This window comes from Andrena cerasifolii, chromosome 2 (genome assembly GCF_050908995.1).
Source record: "Andrena cerasifolii isolate SP2316 chromosome 2, iyAndCera1_principal, whole genome shotgun sequence".
Taxonomy (NCBI): domain Eukaryota; kingdom Metazoa; phylum Arthropoda; class Insecta; order Hymenoptera; family Andrenidae; genus Andrena; species Andrena cerasifolii.
Window position 1 is genome coordinate 9,846,485 of NC_135119.1, and position 21,245 is coordinate 9,867,729.

Genomic DNA, 21,245 nt, shown 5'->3' on the forward strand with positions numbered 1-21,245 from the left:
CGCGAGAGTCATTAAATAGGGAACGGGGAGAAGAGAGAGAGAGAGGGGGGCGAGATAGAGAGAGTCGAGTTTATTTCAGTGGTCGTTGTTCTTTGCGAAGCGTGGAGAATGTTTGGAGACTTTTGATGGACTCTTTTTGGCCAGGGTTAACGCCGATGATGGTGGTGCTTGTAGTTGTCAATCAGGGAGGATATTGCAAACAGGTAATTCGGAGAACGAAATGCTCTCTGGGTGAAGTGTAATTTTTAGGAGAACCGATTCAACGTTTTCGGAATTATAATGGAACGTGCAAAGTGTCCGATGAGTTAAATGCTGAATGCCTAAATTTTCTTGAGGGGAATTGTTTGGAAAACGTATGAATTAGGGATCGCAAGATTGCCCGGTAAATCGCAAGGAATACCCTGAAATTTTTACCGGTAATTCGATAAATTACGCAGAGCAATATAGCGCATACATGCATTCATTAATTCCAGCGACATCTATTATGTTGTCAGTGAAAAAAAAAACTTCAATTAGAAATGAAGACCAACTCTTAGGCAAAAGGAAACTGAAAATCTGAATCAAGTCATCAAAAAGATGGACGTATTTTCAAGTAGGAAAAGTAAGGAGAAAATATACCTATACACACAAATGGCATATGATTTCTTAATGACTACCCGACCAACAAGTGTAGAATTTGAGAGCGCTTTATCCGTAGCTGGATTATTTTCTACAAAAATTAGGTCACGATCAGGAGACCAAAGTTTAGACGAATTATGTTTTTCGCGTGCTTATTTGTTAAAAAGAAGGGTTAAATAAGAAATATTTAATTATGTATGTAAGTTAAGATTCTTTTCATTGTTGCGTGGTGAAGATCCATATTAATAAGTACCTATTGTCAACAGTTATACAAATATATCTATTTTCTGTTATATCATTTTATATTTTATGTTCGGAATAATTTAATTTGCATATATTTTTATAACGTTCGATTAGAGTTTAAACAAAGTTTCTTTTGTAACCTTTACTCTTATATTTTCAGCACCTTAAAAAATTACCGGTAAACCGGTATTGCTTGAAAATTTCACCGAATTACCGGTGATTGAAAAAGTCGGTGAATTTGCGATCCCTAATATAAAATGTGCCAAACAGTGCTTATCATCTCCAATTTTCTACAGTTGCCTCGGCAATTAAATATAAATTTAGTACAAACTTTCCTATACAGCTCGTTGTTTAAAATATGGAGGGATGAAATATAAAAGGAATTATGCAACACACTTTCACGAGCAAATTATAATCGATTATTTCAATTTGCCCGAAATTAAATCTTTTACACTCTTGCGCACAAACGATGAATTTCGCTTCCCGAATTTGTTATTTCGATTCGAAACGTCCCCGTAACTCGTTTGAAACGGCATACCTGAGGCAGACACTGGGACATAAATTACAATGCCATTGAAATGCTCGACAAATTTTCATTAATACGTCGTCAGCCGAACGAAGAGGCGTTCCCCGAACACGATTACAGGGTTTCTTTCCCGAGTCTGTCGGACGTTCAAACCAGTGTCGCTCAGGTGGGAAACCGTTTTCACGAGGAAACTCATTTACGGGGCGACACGTAGCAAAACAACGAACGGCCCAGACTGCCCTGCGCACGTAACAATATCGCGGCGTCAGTTGGCTTTCCAACTAAAGCGCGAGGAAGGAACGTCTGAAAAATATTTCAGTTGTCTGTCACATACATGGGTGAAACGGATGCCGAATCGTGACTCGAATAATGGCACGGGAGCGCCGCATCTGTGCAGTCTCGGAGGAATCAGCGAATAAATTACCGCGGGGCAGTCGTTTCGTTCAACTAGGTTCGATTTCAATAAATCGCGATGAAAGAGGGTTGGAGGAGAGGAGAGAACCAAAAACGAGGACGTGCGGCTACTTTCCTATATGTCGATTCGTGGATCGTTCCGTCATTTCTCTTTAACGACCGGATGAACGCGTGACTACGAGGCGCAGGGCAGAATGAAGATCTGTGGTCTCGATCGTTTTCCTGGGGACGACATACCTAAGCGTTCTAGTGGGCGTGATTTATTCCTTAGAACGGATACCATTCTCTGTGTTTGCATTTGATTGGAAGCAATGCCGTTGACGGATTAGTAACTGGCTGCTAAGTACATTCGAAGATGTGCGAAGTGGTATTTCAAAAATCAAAAGGATATCGCTGAGTAATCGATGGAAATTTGCTCCACTCGCAGCAGCAACTTAAATCGGGAACATATTAGTTGAAGCAAAACAAGGTCTCTTGGAGCATCTTTAACTGATATGTAGAACGCAATTAGAGCCCAACACCGTCGATACATTTGACTGTGAATACATATATGAATTTACAGATATTACAGCAAGAAACTACAAATTTCGTTCGCCACAACGTCTCGCGGCAAGATGCGTGTAATTTGCATGATTATCGTGGTATCGATTAATTGCTAGGCGTCTGGAAACGCAAACGCCTAGCCGCGCGGATATTATAAAACGCTCCACTTTCGTAGACGCGAAAGATTGCGGAGGCGATAAACTGGTATAGTGTGCAAGTGGTATGCCATGCTCCAGTGCATGTAGAACATAAAACAAATTAAATCTAAAATTAGTAGCAATCTTCAGCCGAGCCTTCCAAGCCCCCACCCCCTACCCTCGCAGCCCTACTCATCCAACGAAATATGCAATAAAACCGTCGCCCTTAACGCGTCGTGCTCCTACTTTCCTTTTCGATCCTCGAAATCGCATCGCCAACCTGGATTTGCGTAACACCGCGACCGATAAGAACGGGACTAGAAAAGCCAACCAGCGGGCTGGCCCAGATTCCTCGCCCGCATGGCGTTAACTCGTCCATCCGGAAGTGGCTTATGACTGTCGCCGGGCGCAGGGATAACGTCGAACGGTAGGTAGATAATACGTGAAAGTGCAAGTGAATGCTTCTCCTTCGTTGTCTGTCTACTGTGGGCCTTAGGAAAAGGTTTACCGGCTAAGTAGGTTATTGGTTAAGCGAAAACAGTTTAGCAGTGGCGCATTTCAGAAAAAAGGCCCAGGTGGCAAACGTTGAGGGGCCCATTTTTTCGGGAAAATGAAGAGGTAGTTTACTAAAAGGGGGTAAATGTACAGGAAAATATAGAAATAAAAGTGCTTGGATATAATCATAATTCATTTTTTAAAACAGGGCCCTTGGGGGGGCCTTCTGAGCTGGGCCCATTTTTCGGGAAACTAAAGCGGTAGTTTACCGAAAACGGGCTCAGTGTAATAATACAGAAAAAGAATATAGTTTGTATAAAATCATAATTTCTTTTTAAGGATGGGGCCCTGGTGGGGCCTTCTGAGTAGGGGCCCAGGTGGCAACTGCTCATAGGCCGCCCTGTTAAATCCGCCACTGGTATCAGTACATAAGTGCCAAACCCAGTGGCGGATTTACGAAAAAAGGCCCAGGTGGCAAACGTTGAGGGGCCCATTTTTCGGGAAAATGAAGAGGTAGTTTACTTGACATTTTTAAAAATTTAAAAAAAAAATCTGCAAGTTTAAAGATGCCTCCTTACATCCCAAGTGAGTTTAATCCAATACGACCAACAGTTATTTTTAAAAAAAATCTTAAATATCAATTACTTTCGGGGCTATTAGACAAGAATCCCCCTTAATAATACTAATCGATCCACCCTTCTTTATTCATTACCAATAACTATACCCATAACCCAAACCACTGTAATCACAATAAACTGTAATCTGAACAATATTATTTTTCTTCAAACGTAAATCAATATAATATTTTAGTGAATTTATTTCCCAACAATTTACGCGAATGTCATATGTAGATACGCTGACCTTGAAAGGCCATCATTTCAAAGTTTCTCGCCAGACATGGGTTGCCTTTCTGATACATTTTTACTTGCGCACCAAAAGAACAGACACGCTACTCTCTTTCCGTTCATCGACTTCTTTTCGGTTCGATTGCATTTCCTGCTTCTTTCTCATCACGTTCTCTTTTCATCTGCGCCCCGAGCCAGGAGCCATACAAAGGTCCCCTATATTCGCCGAAATTCCGCGACCTAAGACGTTTCACGCGTCGAACATCGCCGATGGTCTCAGAGGATAGGTGGAAAATCTATGAACAGCTTTCAGCCAGTCATCGCGGGCCAGCGCCTGGCTCTTCCAACCGTCTCATCTCCCCGGCTCACTGGCTAGCGTATCCCGCTCGAATCTTTGACAAATATTGCCCTTTATCAGCGAGACTATTCGAATTGGCTCGGGTGACAAAATTTCTGCAGCACACACCGCAGCGTAGCTTTTGATTCGGGACAAACTCGATCAACAAATTGCATCGTCTCTTTTGCTTGGGGCTCCCTGATTAAAAAGTCCAATCAAGCATCGCAGGACGGCCAGGGTGCAGTTTTATGGGCACGAATAGGACAATGAAACGCGAATGAGAGGAACTGTTTTTGTAATTTTGCCGTTCAAACGACTGGTAATTGTACGATTTTAAATGTCTAAATTGCGAGATTTTAATTGAGTTGGTAAGTGCATAGAGTTTTAGAATTCTCATTGAATCAGCAAATTCAAATGAGGAGGTAGTGCTCTGTTGATATTTATATTTAGTTAAGAACTTTAATGCAGAATTGTTATTTAATTAAGGAACTTTTTTTAATACCATTTAAGCAATTAAGAACATTTAAGAATTAGCTGCAAAAATGTTCAAATCTCGAAGTAAAGGTACAAAATATACAATTCTCATTGAATCAGCCCAGTATCTTAATAAAACAATTGAATTAATTACGTATGCGTTAAATGTCTAAAACAACAAAATAAAACGAAAATTATATTTCCGAAACTACCTATGATTAGCTAATATCTAAAACAGATTTCGACTTTAGTTATTCATATATGTGTGTAGTAATCCTGGACGATGTTCAAACTCAGGAATTTTGTAACATCTCGTACCACGAAGTAAAAAAATAAATATAACTTCAAGAAGCACGAATAACAACATTCTCATTTCTATCGCTGGAAATGTAAGTGTTCTGACACGAATGATCCATCAACTGAGAAATATTTTCCCGTTTAATTAAGTTAAGAAAAATGTTCTAACAATCCAATACAACACGTTCACGAAAATACACTACCATAAAAACTAATTGGACCAAATGCACGCGAACACGACGTTAAGTGGCTCCCCGACTTTGAAATGCATAAAACAGCTGAAACGAGGTAGGCATTAAGCGTCCCCACTTCACGAAGAAAGTAGGTACGAAAAATTTTTTTTTTTCAAATTTCTACGAATCACTCCACTGTTTTCCAAACAGTGGATGTAAATATTTGCATATATGTTGTATAATCAAGCAGAAGCAATTTGTACAAAGATGATGCGATACAAGTGTAGAAGGGGCACAACACACACTCCAGCTGAAATGCCAGATGTAGACCTGAAATAGGATTCGGTAGAAAGGCGGGCTATTAGGAGAAAGCGGCCCCAAAAATCAGTCTCCCCATTTGGCGCGGCGGTAACTGATCGAAAATCGTAAATCTAGGAGGATGGTACCCTAGAATTTTGTTCCGAATACCCAAATCTTTGTCTGGTTAGTCATGTGCTCGAAAGAGATGACCACCTCAGCATCGAATAGCTTCTGTGTATTTTAAATTTACATACGCAGGCACGTATTGAAATCTTAACCCATTTTCCGTTAGCATTTTTGCTTGGTCACATGTTACTTAACGCGAGGAAGTGGGTCTCCAGTTATTTCGATCGCTATCTTCAAATTGATAAAATTAACATAGACTATCTTATCTTATTTTAGAACGATTTTAATAATATTCGCCTCATAGGGACGTGAAATATTTTGACTTGGAACAACTTTGTTCTACTCCCTTTGCATTTCGGCTTTCAGACATTCCTTTTCTGTATTAAATGAACGAATGAATATTTTTTAAATGAGAAATGAATTTGAGGATGAACAGAAGGGGTATGTAAGTGAAGCAACTGTTTTGTTAACTCTGATACACTTTTCCTGAAAAACATAACTGTACGCTACTGTTAACTCCCCTTCTAAGAACATGACGTAACTAGTTACAACATTAATTACAATTTTTATCACTTCTAAGGGAAGATTCTCTTTAAAAAAATGGCCTCAAATAAAGCGGCAGTTTGAATAAAGAAAAGAAAACTGCTACCAAATTGTTCATTTCTCCAACAAAAGCGTTACTTTAATTTTAACGAAGCAGGCAAGACAGCAGTACTTCAAAGTGTTCAAAGATGTGAACACCTGAACGTGTGAACAATAAAATTTGTGAACATCAAAAGATCTGGTTGCAAATAGAATTTCTCCACATCCAAATATCGGTCCTGAGAATTAAATAAAATCATTCTTCTAGGAAAAAGTACCTTGTAATAAACAATAAAAATAATCAAACTGCATCATGCCGCAGTGACTGTTTCTATCAGTTACTTGAACAGTGCTACCACCAGGCGAGGCAAGAATCACACGAACTTCCTGTTCCTCTGCAACTTCCGATAAAAACTCTGAATTATTCCACGGACAAATACGTAAACGACCCAAGAGTTCAGCCGCCGATAAAAAGCTCGGGAAGTCGACCTTTCGACTACAATGAATCGACTTCTCTTCCGCTCCTTGGGACCACGTTTTTTTTGCGAGCAGCATTTCTCCAATTACCGCGGCGGCCATTCGCGCCCCTTTATCTAGAATCTAGAGAAATGGCGGAAGAACGCGTGCGTGTCGAGAATGTGTCGTTTACGTCTCACGCCCCAAATACGACGCGCACAGTAGACGCTGTTACGAGCCGAGGGCTGCGGCCGAGAAGGGCGGCTGCAAAGTTGCTTTATAGAATTTGATATTTGCGGAGACCAACCGGTGCCTGGTTAACACCGGGAGCCACTGGGAATGTTAATTTGGCCTCGTAACGTTTTTAGCTTCATACACCTCGAGAGGTTAAAGCGCATCGCTGTGGGCTTACTACTGAACTTGAAATCAAAGGTTGATTTGGCTTTCAAATGAAGGACTTGAAGATACAAAATCCAAGGTATATTCAGGTTATTCATAGGGCTTTACAAATGGTGGAGTGTGATTTTGTGGCGGAAGTTGAGTTATGCTCCACCTTCAGACTTTAGGGGATGAAAATGAGTACCCAGTGCCTAACGGTAAATTATGTGTAGGTAGGTACTGTATGGTTTGGAAAGTGCTCGAATGGGAATAGAACCAGATCATGTTACTTTTTTTATCAAATGGCACCGTTCTAGGGGATAAGAGCAAAGAAATACAAAAAAAAATCGGCACGTATAAATAAGGGCCACCTTAGTGTGCAGTCCAGACTCGCCAAGAGGGTTAACCTAAACACAGGTAGTCTCCGCACGTAACAACGCCGAGGAAAATGGCACCCAACCGAATCGAGTTCACGAAGGATACCGAAAGGGTATACCGAAGGAGTTTCATCCTTGAGATCGTCTCAGATTGACAAGCCCGCGCATTAAACGCGACCAGGCTAATCGGTATGTGACCAAGAATAATCGCTGGTCAGAGAAACCGCGTTGCACAATTATGTCACGAAACCACGTACCCTCGTGCGCTTCCTTCAACCTTGTCAGCTCTTCCGATTGTCTCACATAGCAAGGAATATTTACAAATAACAATACGCGTCGGTGCAATTATTATATAATAATGGGACTTCAAGAGTTTTGGGATGCTTAATAGTTGGAGACTGTCTTCAAACTGAAACGGGTTCGTAAGTCTTGACAATCTTGAAATTGTTGAGTTTCGAATGGTTGGTGTTTTGCTGTTGGTTTGTAATCGTATTAACCAAAGGCGAAGAGAAATGTAAAACGTTTACAAAGAATGTAAGAACGAGATTTAATTGGCAACGTTGTCTTTTAATCTATATCCTTTTTGAATAAAATATGCATAATAAATTTAAAACTAAATACTACCAACGTATACAAATCTTCAGAAACTTTACAAGCCTGCACAAAACTCCTAAACATAACGCTCTTGAACAACGTTTTGGGATCTCCTGAGTGTTAAGCTTTAAGTCGAAACGTTTTAAATCGTCTTGCATTTCATCACCATCAGGCGGAGCTTACTTCCTCCGCTCAAAGTTTTCAATTTACCTCTGTTCACACATTTGGTTTGTCGCTTAGAGAAAGTCCATACCCGATAACTTCCTACAGATTACTTTGCACCATCTTCAGAACACCATACTCATTCCTACTAACGCCTCGAATAAGCTCATCTTGAATCTTAAGCCGGGAATCCAAGCCAATCCACCAAAAGCTAAGCTAAAACATAGCATAGCATAGCATAGCATAGCATAGCATAGCATAGCATAGCATAGCATAGCATAGCATAGCATAGCATAGCATAGCATAGCATAGCATAGCATAGCCTAGCCTAGCATAGCCTAGCATAGCCTAGCATAGCCTAGCATAGCCTAGCATAGCCTAGCATAGCCTAGCATAGCCTAGCATAGCCTAGCATAGCCTAGCATAGCCTAGAATAGCCTAGCCTAGCCTAGCCTAGCATAGCCTAGAATACCCTAGCATAGCATAGCATAGCATAGCATAGCATAGTATAGTATAGCATAGCATAGCATAGCACAGCATAGGCTAACATAGCTTAGCATAGCATAGTATAGCATAGCATAGCATAGCATAGCATAGCCTAGCATAGCCTAGCCTAGCATAGCATGGCATAGCATAGCCTAGCATAGCATAGCATAGCATAGCATAGCATAGCATAGCATAGCATAGCATAGCATAGCATAGCATAGCATAGCATAGCATAGCATAGCATAGCCTAGCATAGCCTAGCCTAGCATGGCATGGCATAGCATAGCCTAGCATAGCATAGCATAGCATAGCATAGCATAGCATAGCATAGCATAGCATAGCATAGCATAGCATAGCATAGCATAGCATAGCCTAGCATAGCATAGCATAGCATAGCATAGCATAGCATAGCATAGCTTAGCTTAGTTTCCAAGTGGATTCCCAGCTTTAGAGAAAAATCCACGCCGCGAAGTTGTAGCGAGTCCAGGTGGAACACATTGTGAATGAAATTGCTTGGATGCATAAGAAGAGCATAAAAGAAGATTAACATGATCCGAGGCGAGGCGTGCTGATCGTGAAACCCAAACTTTAAGTCTTCACGCCGCCATTGCTGAGCGCGTGTCGTCGCTACGTTCAATTCGCGTACTACGATGGAGCTTCTCCTCGGTTTCGAGCAGCTGTCACAAGGTATAATACATTCGTTCCACATTCGTTGGGCAAAGAATAAGTACCACCGGTTACTCCTACCACCTTCAGCGCCCTCTCGAAAACTCGTTGGCTCCGATATCCACGGAAATCGTGTGCACGTGTGGCGAGCACGAGCGTATCGGTGGACGACGTCGATAAATGTGATTTTCGCGACGGGCGTAATCTGAAATAATCAAGGTCTGGGGACAGTGAGTCGCCCTGGGCGTCGCAGCGCTCCGAATACGTCACTGCGCCAAGGAAACGAGAAGGCGGCAGCCCCAGTTTCCTCGTCACGGAAATCAGATATCGGATAGCAGCGGCGCTGCTTCCTCCTCGAGCCTCGTATTTTTTTCTCGCCTTGTTATTATTATCCGGCGGTGGGGGGGGGGGGGCCCGGTGGTGCAACCCTTTGTCCAGTCGAGGCGTGACAGGTGCGAGCGCCATGACGTAACCAGGTACCGTTATAGTTGCGCTGCACGAGCATCAGGCGAAACCCCATAAGAATGCCAGACGACGCGATGTGGAACGCACCATGGGACGGTGCGGTGTCGCGCGAAATTCTGCCCCTGTTGTGAAAGTGACGTGCAGGAAAGGATGCGAAGGTAAAAAATAAAGGAAGATGGCTCGGGCATGCAAATGGTCACACTGGCCCACTTATCGATGGAAAGTTAATCGTACGATGACATTTTAGGGGAAACTGGAAAGTGGATTGGGCGATCTTCACGGCCTGTGTGGGACGTCACTTGGCTCGCTTTCTTCTTTTTAACGTTTGCACCTTGGGGCGAAAGGTCGCTGAGGCCAATCCCGATTAGCTATTGCAATGTGGACGAGAAATCGGGAGCATGCAAGAGAGATGTGTGGTTTGGTCTGGCTTAGGAATGAAGGAAGAGGTATTACTGTATCATATCTCTCATCTTTAACCATTTGCACGCCGAGTATGCGTCACAAGCATACCTAAGTTTAAATTAAGGTTACCTAATCGTATCACTAAACCCTGTAATAGCGAAAGGTCGAGCAATAATTTTGAAATTACTGTACTACATTTTGTTGAACGGTCTGGGTTAGGGAAGGGTTAAAGAAAGTAAAGAAGAGCGAACTTTTTCTCGACGAGGCGTATTCGTGAAGATGCATTTCGAAATTTTTCTGAGCCCAGGGTTCGTTTCTCCGTGGTTTCCTGCTAGGACGGGGCAGAAAGCGGGAAATTAAGGCGACGTCGCGCTGCGGAAAATTGATCCCACGTGGACGCGAACGGTCGCCCAGGAACTTTCATGAGTATTTGTCTCGTTTGCTAAAAGGACAAACGTCCGTTGACGACAGAATGCTTTCGATGGTCCTAGACGCTATGAAACGACTAAGCAGCACGAAGTTCGATGACCAACAGGCATTAACTATTTTCAAAGCAGTACCCCACGAGTTTGGGAAAAAGATCTGTCAAACTTGATACAGCAAAAGTGGAGAACTTCCAAGAAGGTAATATCCGATACGGGTATATTAAGAACTTAAGACTGTAGTAAGAAATAATTTGTAGCTTCACACATAGGTTTTTTAAATAAATACTTTTCAAAAAAATCGTCGTAAAAAATTCGGCATGGATCGTGGTAGTGCAGAGAAGCGAATCTAGCGATGTCAAATTCGAACTTCCTTTTTAGTATTTGGATTTCCATTTTTTAACGAAACTAATACTGTTCAGCGGAAAAACGGTTCCTTTCCATACATTGATTAAAACATCTAATCTTGCTCATAGAAACTTCTCGACGAGTTAAAAATAGCACTACCAAAATTGTGTTGCAATCATTCATCAACATATTTAGACGACCAGCGTCCACCAAACCTGATTATATAAACAAATAATTGAAATTTACCGTCACAGCAGGTCTAGAACAAAAGCAAATATTCTTGCGTAAAATAATATTGCCGCGTTCGCTTAAAAGTCGATTGTCTCGATCCTAGAACTGATCTGGCATGCAGCTAGATCAGGTACGAATCCTCAACTATGCTCGTGAGATTCAGAATGATTTTATCTTTCTCTAACGGCCATCCAGCGACAGACCACTTCTCTCTCCGTCATCCGTACGACGATCTTTCTCTGCCTACACGCGGCCTTATTCTCGGCATAGACCCGGAGAAGGAAGGACGCCTCGAAGAGAGACGTGAGAACGCTGACACACTGACTCGCTACCCCACATACCCTTTTGCCTTCTCGACGCGCGTTCAGAAGCCGCGAGGTGGGGGGGAAAGAAGAAAGAAACGGAGAAGGGCACGGCTTCGTTCGGAGCACCTCTCCCAAAAACCTCGCGTTTATATAAAACAAATTGAACCGTAATTCGGGACAGAACAGCGAACCTCTAATTTCATCGAAGATTACAGGCGAGTTGAGTAAAATCCGATGTCGCTAACTGATCACTAATAACCCAGACAATTTTGTAGTCAAATAGGTTAATAAAAGCACCAAGTATATACTGTGCACTGATTTAACGAAACATTATAGGCGCATAGAGAGCCAAAAATATATGATCTATGCGTGGTGTTTCGCGCAGACGCTCAAAAGTTTACAAGACATTCAATAACGAAGATTGTCTGATAAAGCTATCTAGGAAACAGTATATTTAAAAGTGTACTTTTCCGTCTACCTTCTGCACAAATTCAAACGAAGTAAAATGACAAAGTAAGACGCTAGTAAAACGATTGTTGAACTGGGTCTTCCTGGATCACAAAACACTTCGACCCCTACCCACTTGACTATATCATCTCGCTTGAACGAAGTTTGGGGTCGTAAGTATTTACACAATATAACGAAGTAGCAAGTGAAACACCATCTCTATGGTCAAGTATCTCGTGAACAATTAAGTACGTAAGCGAAAAATCCAGCGTAGGTAGAACACTGTTTACCTCTCTGTCTACTTACAAAGTTGCATGAAAATCCCCCCGGTAGGAATCCTGCCCTATTCCGCGATCAAATCGGACAGAGCGCCGGTCTTACGAAGACACAAGTCACCGAACGATGCAGAGATGCACAAACGATTGAATATTTATAACGAGCAGTGTACGTACATTTCGGGGTATACAAAGAATGGAGATCCCAAAAGCACGACCGTCTGAAACGGTCAGAATTAATAGCTACAAATTATGCACCACCATGTTGCAAACGTGAGTCCGTATCACTGAGCACAACATAGCCACAAACCTTGATTCTCCGTCGTACGGGGTAGCTCGATATAATCCTATTTGCACACACACTTGGCACTTGCGATTCTCTTCCCGCAGCTTCTAAGTCTCGTTGCCGTTGGTCCGTTTCAGTTTCGACGACACCGGGCGTGATCCTCGCGAAGGGCTTGCGGAGAATGAACGAAAGGGAATCCGTGTACCGTGAGACCAATTAACAAACGTGACGGGCAAAAGACACCGCGACGGGCTTGCCGTGTGAGTTCGTTGTGAGCCCGCCAGAAACGAAACGCAGCCTATATACTCTCCCCTCTCGGGGTCGTCTGCTTTCACCAAAAACCCTCGCTAGGTCTGTCGAGACCGTCACCTGCTGGAAAAATTCAGATTCCGTGGGCAGCTCGCGCGAAATCCTCGAGAAACGATAGGACCCTCGTCGCGGAGCTTTTTCCACCCGGGAAAATTTTCGTTCGACCAGCCCCCGTGAGGATCCAGCGTCCCGACGCTGGCGTCCGCGATCGATTTCGTGCAACCGGATTCGCGGGCAGCGTGTGCTTACTTTAGCCGGCGGCTGCATCGTGGGGCTCGACTTTCTATTTTCTTAATCATCGGCGAGAGAGCCACAATGGGACGTAAACGGAGCGAGGTTGAATCACGACATTCGTCGGAGAATGACGCACGGTCGCGGTCTGGCTGCTGCGAATACCGGAAGCCTAGCAGTGACCGGATATCAGCGAAAGTTCCCAGGGCGTTTCAGGGTCGCCGAAAAATTGCTGGAGGAACGGCACCGATCTTTATCCTGCTTCGCGCCCCACGTACAAGGCGTTGCAGAAGAAAGGGGCTGCAGGGGATTGAAGATAGAGGAGCGCGTGTCGTCCTGGATCAGGTAAGGCAAATGTACCAATAACTAGCCGTTTAAGGGGGGAGCCTGGTGTAGCGGATCGAAGAAATCGATTTTTTTTTTTGCATAAATCAATAGTTGAACATCACGACAATATGCTCCCAAAGCAGCAAAACGAAATTCGAAAAATTAAAGCGGATATAGCCGATTTTGCTACGGAGCGCCAGGCTACCACAAAACTTGAAATGTGTTTTTCTCGAAACGACAGTTTTATACTTTGCGGGCAATGTAACTAAAAAAATATTCAACCAATCCACTTGGCCTCGTGCACGGATATTTGTGAACATTTTCTTCATAGTACTAAGTTATTAGTATAATGATATTGTTTAGATAAATAACTTTTTTTTAGACATTTGAGGCAAAATTTCGTTGGAAACAGTGAACATTTTATTCAAGAGGCCGCCATTTGTTCATTTTGCATCTTTCAAGTTTCAAATTTCTTTATTCTGTGCGTACACTCATAAACTAAAAGAAAATTGTTCGATTTTTGGTTTCAGATGAAACCAAAAGACGCTACGTTGCTCGCAGTGCAATAATTGCGTCGCCAACGGACTGGGCATAACTTTGTTATTTGCCGCACTTTTTTAATAATTTTTTTTTGTTACATACCTTAACCTGTTAACACAATATGCTGAAAGTTTCAGAAAGATCTATCGAATACTTTCTTTTAAAAAAAATCCCGAAAAATGCCTCGATTTTCATTTAGTTACACCAGGCTCCCCCCTTAAGGGAACAGTGACAAAGTATAATGAATATTGTGTATAAAATTAACGATTTAAATGGAACTTTTTTTCATTCATAAAGATTTCATTCAGAAAGTTTCTCGTCAGTACGTACATAAGAAAAATTTATCTTTTTGGTATTTAACGTAAAATAAACAAGAATATTTGTACGTGTAAATGTGCCAATATATAGCCAACCTCGCGCGATTGACCTAGCGTCCCGATTTTCATGTCCCAATACAGTTATTGACAGTATAAAAAAATCTGTTTCAAATTTTTAACAGTTGTTTTTTAAATATATATATCACATTGATCTGAGCGCCTTGAAAATACAATGTAGTGCTGGTGCAGATGATTTCAGGGGAACGACGCATGTAAAACAAAAAATTCAAAGTATGATGTAGTCATTATGAGTGTGGTTAGCGTTGGGAGCAGAATTATTTTGACTGTGAAAAAAATAACGAAATGGCGGAGGCTTGAAGTTTAAGTGTCGAAATACGGTGAATTTGTCAATCATTTTTCTTTGTAAAAGGTATGAAATTGTTAATCAAGAAAATTCTCCGGAGTCCCTGCGATACCCACTGATGTGCTGAATAACGTGTGAAAATTTCAGACTGATTGGTCAAATAATTTTATTACAATCACCTGCACCAGTTGAAAAAATGTTGTTCTCAGATATTCGCGTTTAAAGTTTTAAAACAAATTAAAAAAATTCTTCTAATTTTTTTTTGTATAATGTAATAGCAGCTTAATAAATACCAAAAAGATTTGTTGCGTTAAATGTTGTATCTACGAAGAAAAAAATCTTTAAAAATAGCTTAACTTTTCGCTCGATCAAAGTAGAATAACCCCTTAAATCATTTGCGTAGTTTCAGCACCTCGTTCCCCTGATTTATTTCAGTATGCAATGGAGGTCTGGTGCGATGAACTATGCTTGTTTATTTGGTAAAAGCTTTACGATAAATATGTATCATAGATCGCAAATGATCCACGCGACACTTTCATGCGGCATCGTTTCAAGTCGTACCAACTCAATCAATTTCATTCAAGTATTCCCAACCCCATATAATTATTTAATATATGCAAACATTTCATGCAACGCACAAGAAATTATTATTAAGATCGGGATTAGACGAAACGAGTGCTTATATGTAATTTTTGCTCTCTCGCCACTTACTCTCGCTCATTAATATGCATCCTGTTTGATGCTATGCATTACTGTGATTTACTTGACGATAAGAGCGAAAGCCAACGAATTTCTACACATTTGAACGTCGTTAGAAATGTTTGCTTCAGAAAAATTTGAATGGCAATTTCATGTTTTTTTTTTTAATTGTGTTATTGCAATCGCGATTCATTGAAAGTAATTTTTGGACATCTGCCCTGGACACTGTGCTAGCTCGCCTCCTCGTTCCTCTCCTTGGATACCGGGAGTGGAGCACGATCAAGATAGCAGTGAAAGTCTTCGACCAGGAGCGTTCGTGGCTACTGTAAGTTTTTAGACACTTTATCCTTAGTTTCGTAGTTTTCGTCTATATTGCTGGATAACACGAAGATCGCAGAGATAGGCGCCAATTTTTCTGGCTAATTGAAAATCAGACACAGGCTGCATGGTGATACAGATACGAGTTATGAAAAATTAAAAATACTGTAGAATAGAAAGCTGTGACGTCGTGTTGACTGAACTAAAAACCGTAACAGATGTAACAATATTGTTTACGGTGCTGTAGTCTCTATGAATGCTTATATATATATATATTTATTTATTTATTGATGCGTTAGTCACTGTAGCACACTTGATTACAATGAACGTATGTGTATGTACAAAATTGTAAACATTAAAGTCTTGTGTATTTTAAACAAATTTGAAACCAGCAAAATTGTAAATTAATGCCCCCCCCCCCCCACTCTTCACGTGGACTAGATGATAATTCAATTTCTCTTGTGACTGACGATTCTGTCAACGAAACACAATCCAAGTACAGTTAGGTATTTAAATCACAAGAAAGTAGAAGTACCATTTAATAGTGATGGATACTAGAGAGCAAGTGGAAGTAGTGAATAATAGACAGACACGCCAGCCGAACCGTACGCATTGAGGACCTTGCAGGAAGAAGGATGCAACTCCATTTTCTACAGTTTTTTGACAGATTTACTGCAAATTTTGAACCCGTACCCATTACTGTTTTGTGCAATATTTTTGTTTTGGGCAGCTCCAGATTTGAAAAATTCGCCAAAAATAGAAATAAAAACTTATCAAGTCAATAGCTACCACTTATTGCGTGAAAATATATATTTTTCAATTACTGTTCTCTTTTTAATGTTAAGTCAACGCAATAATTTTATAAACAGTTTTTTCTAATCTATTCGAAGTTGGTAAAGATGGAGCTGCACCCCTCTTGCTGCAAGGACCTCAAACACTCAGGACCTCAGGACACTCTTCTCTCCTTCTCCCCGCACCTGTATAAGGATATAATCACACAGGAAAAATATACTTTTATCGATAATTGTGTATTGTTTAAGTGTCTGAGACATGTTCATGCCCGCGTACAAAGTGTAACTGCCACGTAACGAAATGGATGGCCGCGATAATCGTGGCGGAAGCGTAACTGAAAGTAAGCGATGAATTTCGAAATATTGTCTCTGAGCAGGAACTAGATTTCCCCCGGGGAAATTACAACGATTTCGCGCGTTGCAACGCAAATCGGTCGGTAATTAACGCGCATACCGAACAGCGACCCCGTTAATTTCCCCGGATTCTCGAGGCGCTCTTCCTCCGTGTCCCGCCTCCGCTGCGGTTCTGATTCCGGAAGAAAGCTAACTGAACGAATTTCGCGTCCGCAGGAACGGTGAAATTGCGCAATTTTTCCACGAGCATTGACGTCAGCGGCCATTCACGAGAGCCTAGCGCGGCTTTCACACGGATCTTATTTTGTCGCTGCGGGCCTACATATACTACATAGTTGTATATATATATATATGCACGTTTGATAAAAGAGGAAATAAAATAAAACATGGTGCAGATGATTATTTCCTGCGTTTATCAAATGGCTACTCTTTTTGTCACTTAGAAATAAATTCCAATGATGCGGTGTTTCTCGACCTGGCTAAGGTGGTCTGACCCCTGAAGGGGTCATTCTACTTTGATCGGTCAAAATATGAAGCTATTTTCAAAGATTATTTTCTCAATAAATACAACATATAATGAAATAGATCCTTTTGGGATTTATTAAGCTAGTCATATATTATACAAAAAAAATTTAAAGATTTTTTTTAACTTGTTGCAAATGTTTCTTTACAGCGTCAGTGTGACACCTACAAAAAGTAATATGTTCGTGGCGCTGGTGATTTCCCGGCTCAGGCTGATCTGAAACAAAAAATTTGAAAAGATTCTTAATCTTTACTAGTGTCACTATCGCCCGTAGCTCAATTAAGAATTTTTGTCGAAAAATAACCGAGATTTTTCTCGGGGTAAGATTCGAGAAAACACCCTTTTGGGGAACTTTTTCTTTCGAACCGGCGCCATTTTGTTATTTCTCGACAAAAATTGTTTGATTTTCGAAAGAAAACGGTCGAAAATCGGTAAGAATATCGAGATTTTTGTCGACTTTACGAAGAAACTAATTACCCAATCGAAAATTCTGTTCGCTTAACTGAAGATAATCTTATTTACAGCCGGCATGAAAATTTTCCGCCCAGTTTGAAAAACGTCGGTTCGAGAAAAACGCGTTTAACCCCTCAGCGACCGACCCCTGAAACGAAAGACTTTTTTTTTTGTTTTTAAAAAAAAATGTTTTTATTAGGAATGAGTACAATAACATATAAAATTAGTAGTAAAAACAAACAAGAAATAAATAAACCACACATTCTGAAATTAAAGAGAAAAACTAATTGTTCCAATTGTGGAAACTCTTAGTTCGTACAATGTGCGTAAAAAGAAAAAGATTCTCTTTGGTGTTACAGTCTGTGGAAAAATAAATTCTCAAGAGAATTGCACTAAGCACATCAATTCCGTTCATTGATGCTTTATTAAAGAGGGGAAAAGCCCTTGCGCCAAAAGGAAGGTGAAGAAACCCCCCACCCAACCTGAAACGAAAGACAGACCGCGGGGCCCGGGCCCTAGGAACGAAAACGTCACTTTGCTACACGAAGCCTTGGCACTGAAACATCACTGTACAGACAGCCTCTAGAGTATCTGGTACTGGCGCGGGAGCCGCTTGACAAACAGTGTCCGTAGGAGATACGGAGATATACATTATTCCAAAACTATAATTTTTGAAATATTTTTTTCAATTTCTCGAGAATTCTCGAGAATTCTCAAGAGATATCATCTCATTTCTGATTTCTCGAGAAACAAAAAATATCGAGAAATCAGGAACACTAGTCGAGGGGTTAAAGTTTTAGAAGGAGCTCCGATTACCTGCGAACGGCCGATTTCCAGCGTTGTAGGTACTACCTGCACCAAACCATCCATGACTCCGTTATTTCTTCGAATTTTACCTTAATACTTTAATGGCGCATCATTGAGACCCCAACCATTAAACAAATACCCCCCAACAAAAATCAATCCTTTCAAACTGTCACCCTGCTGTCCACCCTTGGGTCTGACCACAGAGTGGGGAAGTCGAGGATGCCTTGCGGTATATAAATGGACTCTGATGAACCACGCAGCACCTACCCCAGCACCTTGGAATTGGACAGTCCTTCCAACATATTCCTAACAGACACGTATTCATGAAACACCCTGTATTTTGGAAGCGAGTTGCGTAGCGATCGGCGTATCGGTTATTTCGAGACGATTTGAAATTGCCAAGGCACCTCCGCACCGTACGTGAAAGAATCCAATCCAATCGCGCGTTTGACCGATTTCTCGCTTCGAACCACCCAATCGTAGGAATTCGTGGAGCGTTCCGAGCGTCGATTCGCAGGCGATTTCGAAGGCAGCACCATCGATCGCTCATTTCGGGTTAAGTCGAACGGAAGATTTAGTTCTGGCACACTTTCAGCTGCCGAAACCGCATTAGTATGGCTGCTGCTACCGCACCCACCGAATTAAATCAATGGCGATGCAGCGCCGCGGATCGACGTAATACCTAACACGTCGAATAACTTATTCGCTTGGTGAACGGGAGAATACGGGATACATAGTCGCGTGATACGTGGAGACAAAAAAAAACGGCGCATCGACTCCTGGGAATTTATTATGTAGGATAATTTTGGGGATTCTGTAGCACGGCGCGAGGAATGTGAAAGTTATTCGAGGAATTAGTGGCATAGTGGGATTTAATCATTTGGTTACTCTGGGATGGAAATTGTTCGAAGTAATTGTTATAAATAATTCTACGCCGTTTATGGATGCAGGTAAAGGTACTGGGTAATTAGAACCATGGACGAAACAGAAAATACAATTGTCATCTTTACTTTAACGGTGTGGCTTTGAGGGGACTAGGCAGTCGAAAAATCGATCTTTTGTATTGCATTTTCCGAAAGTACTATCTTCTCTCAATAAAATGCCGCTTGGTTTATAGTAAAATTCGCGAAATTGCAGATTTAGCAGTTGAAAGCGTCAAGCGGCAACCCAGCGTCGCCTTTGCCCAGAAACTTTAAATGCATTTTTCTCGAATATTTTTTTCTCTTTGTTTTTTCCTGATTGCGAGCGAATTGAGGTTCGAATCGACTTGGAAAAAATTACAGGGTGTGTAGAGCATGTGCCATTTCGGCGCAAACCTCTGATATGGTCCGTAAAAATTCAAGACTTTCATAAAAAAAATACGGTGACTACTTAATTTTTTTTATGAAAGTCTCGAATTTTTACGGACCGTATCAGAGGTTTGCGCCGAAATGGCACGTGTTCTACACATCCTGTAATTTTTTCCAAGTCGATTTGAACCTCAGTTCGCTGCATAGGTGCAACAAGACACGTTGGTGTTCGAAAAATTCAAAAACATATAAACTGAAGCAAGTAGAAAATGTTGAATGAACATTTGATGAATGGCAAAGCTATGACACGCGTGCCAGGGGTGGCATGTACGAAAATTTTGGTGGCATCGTCAATGATTTACAAGTGATATCATTAATATATCTATATATTAACCTAAAATAATTATTATATGGTTAGATACTCTAAAATGTTTTTGGCCAACTTTTTACTGTACGACAATGTGTATGGGCAAGTTATGAATTCATTCTTATAAAATTATATGTTAATTTTTAATCGTGTCTCAATAAAATTCTGCAAGGATTACTTTTCTATTAATTTTTCTCTTATTAAAAACTCTCCAGCACGTCAGCAATTCGATAATTATTACTTATAAACTTTTGGAGATAAAAAGGTTCGCCACCACTGGTTACTATTCGACATAGCAAAAATTATTATTATTATTGGTATAAACGGGAAACCCATTGGAATACATGATAAGAATTAAAATTGTAAGAAGTAAATTGAAAACATCTCTGCAATTTTCTAAATTCTGTAATATTAATTTCACAATTGATAAGCTATTTTTGGTTGCGATATAGCAATAATTTTTAGTAAATTACGCGAGGAAAGATGCAAAAATTGTAACTACATCACGTATCAGCGTATTTTCATAATTATTATTCATAGCATGCTACTGCTATTCGGAGTGTAGCTTTTGTAATATAATAACCATCAATAGCAAGTAACCCACTTGACGATAACTTATAATAATTATTATCACGTCATACTTATCATCACAGATTACTATTCATTGCAGTCGCAACAGCTTTCTTCAGCGTCGTTACAAAGTTGATAGATTTTAAGCTTTCGCTAAGCTGCCTTCACAATGTCCAAGAGCTACACACTTTACGTGAATTACATCCTACTTACGCGGCAACTACCTTTCGTTCCTCTGAAAGTTGAAAATTCAGCGAGTACTTAATGAGGATTTAAAGAGGCAACGATGCTGTTATGCAAAAGCAGATTAACCCACATAGCTGCGCTGAATTTACACACGTCGATGCTCATTTCGAAGTTACAAGAAATTCAGTGCACGTCTGAATAGATTTTAGAATTCTCCAATTTTGTACTCCGAAAAAGGGGAGCCGAAAGCTGCTCGAAAGCTCTCCCGTTTCCCGATACCTCTGTGCAAACACGCTCCGGTATCGTGTCATTTCCTCAACATCGACGCGCGTTCGCCGAAAGCAAAAATGTCAGCGTCACGTCAGATGACCAAAGCAAATTGAATTAAAT

At 41.0% G+C, this 21,245-nt stretch overlaps 1 protein-coding gene across 1 annotated transcript in view; it reads right to left on the reverse strand.

Annotated features, from left to right (window-relative positions):
- Positions 1 to 12,645, reverse strand: part of Dyl (transmembrane protein dusky-like) — a 39,873-nt gene extending 27,228 nt beyond the window's left edge. The window contains exon 1 of the mRNA XM_076830640.1: positions 12,435 to 12,645. The gene's annotated coding sequence lies outside the window, so the exon portion shown is untranslated. The remainder of the gene's footprint in view (positions 1 to 12,434) is intronic.
- Between the last annotated feature and the right edge of the window lie 8,600 nt (positions 12,646 to 21,245).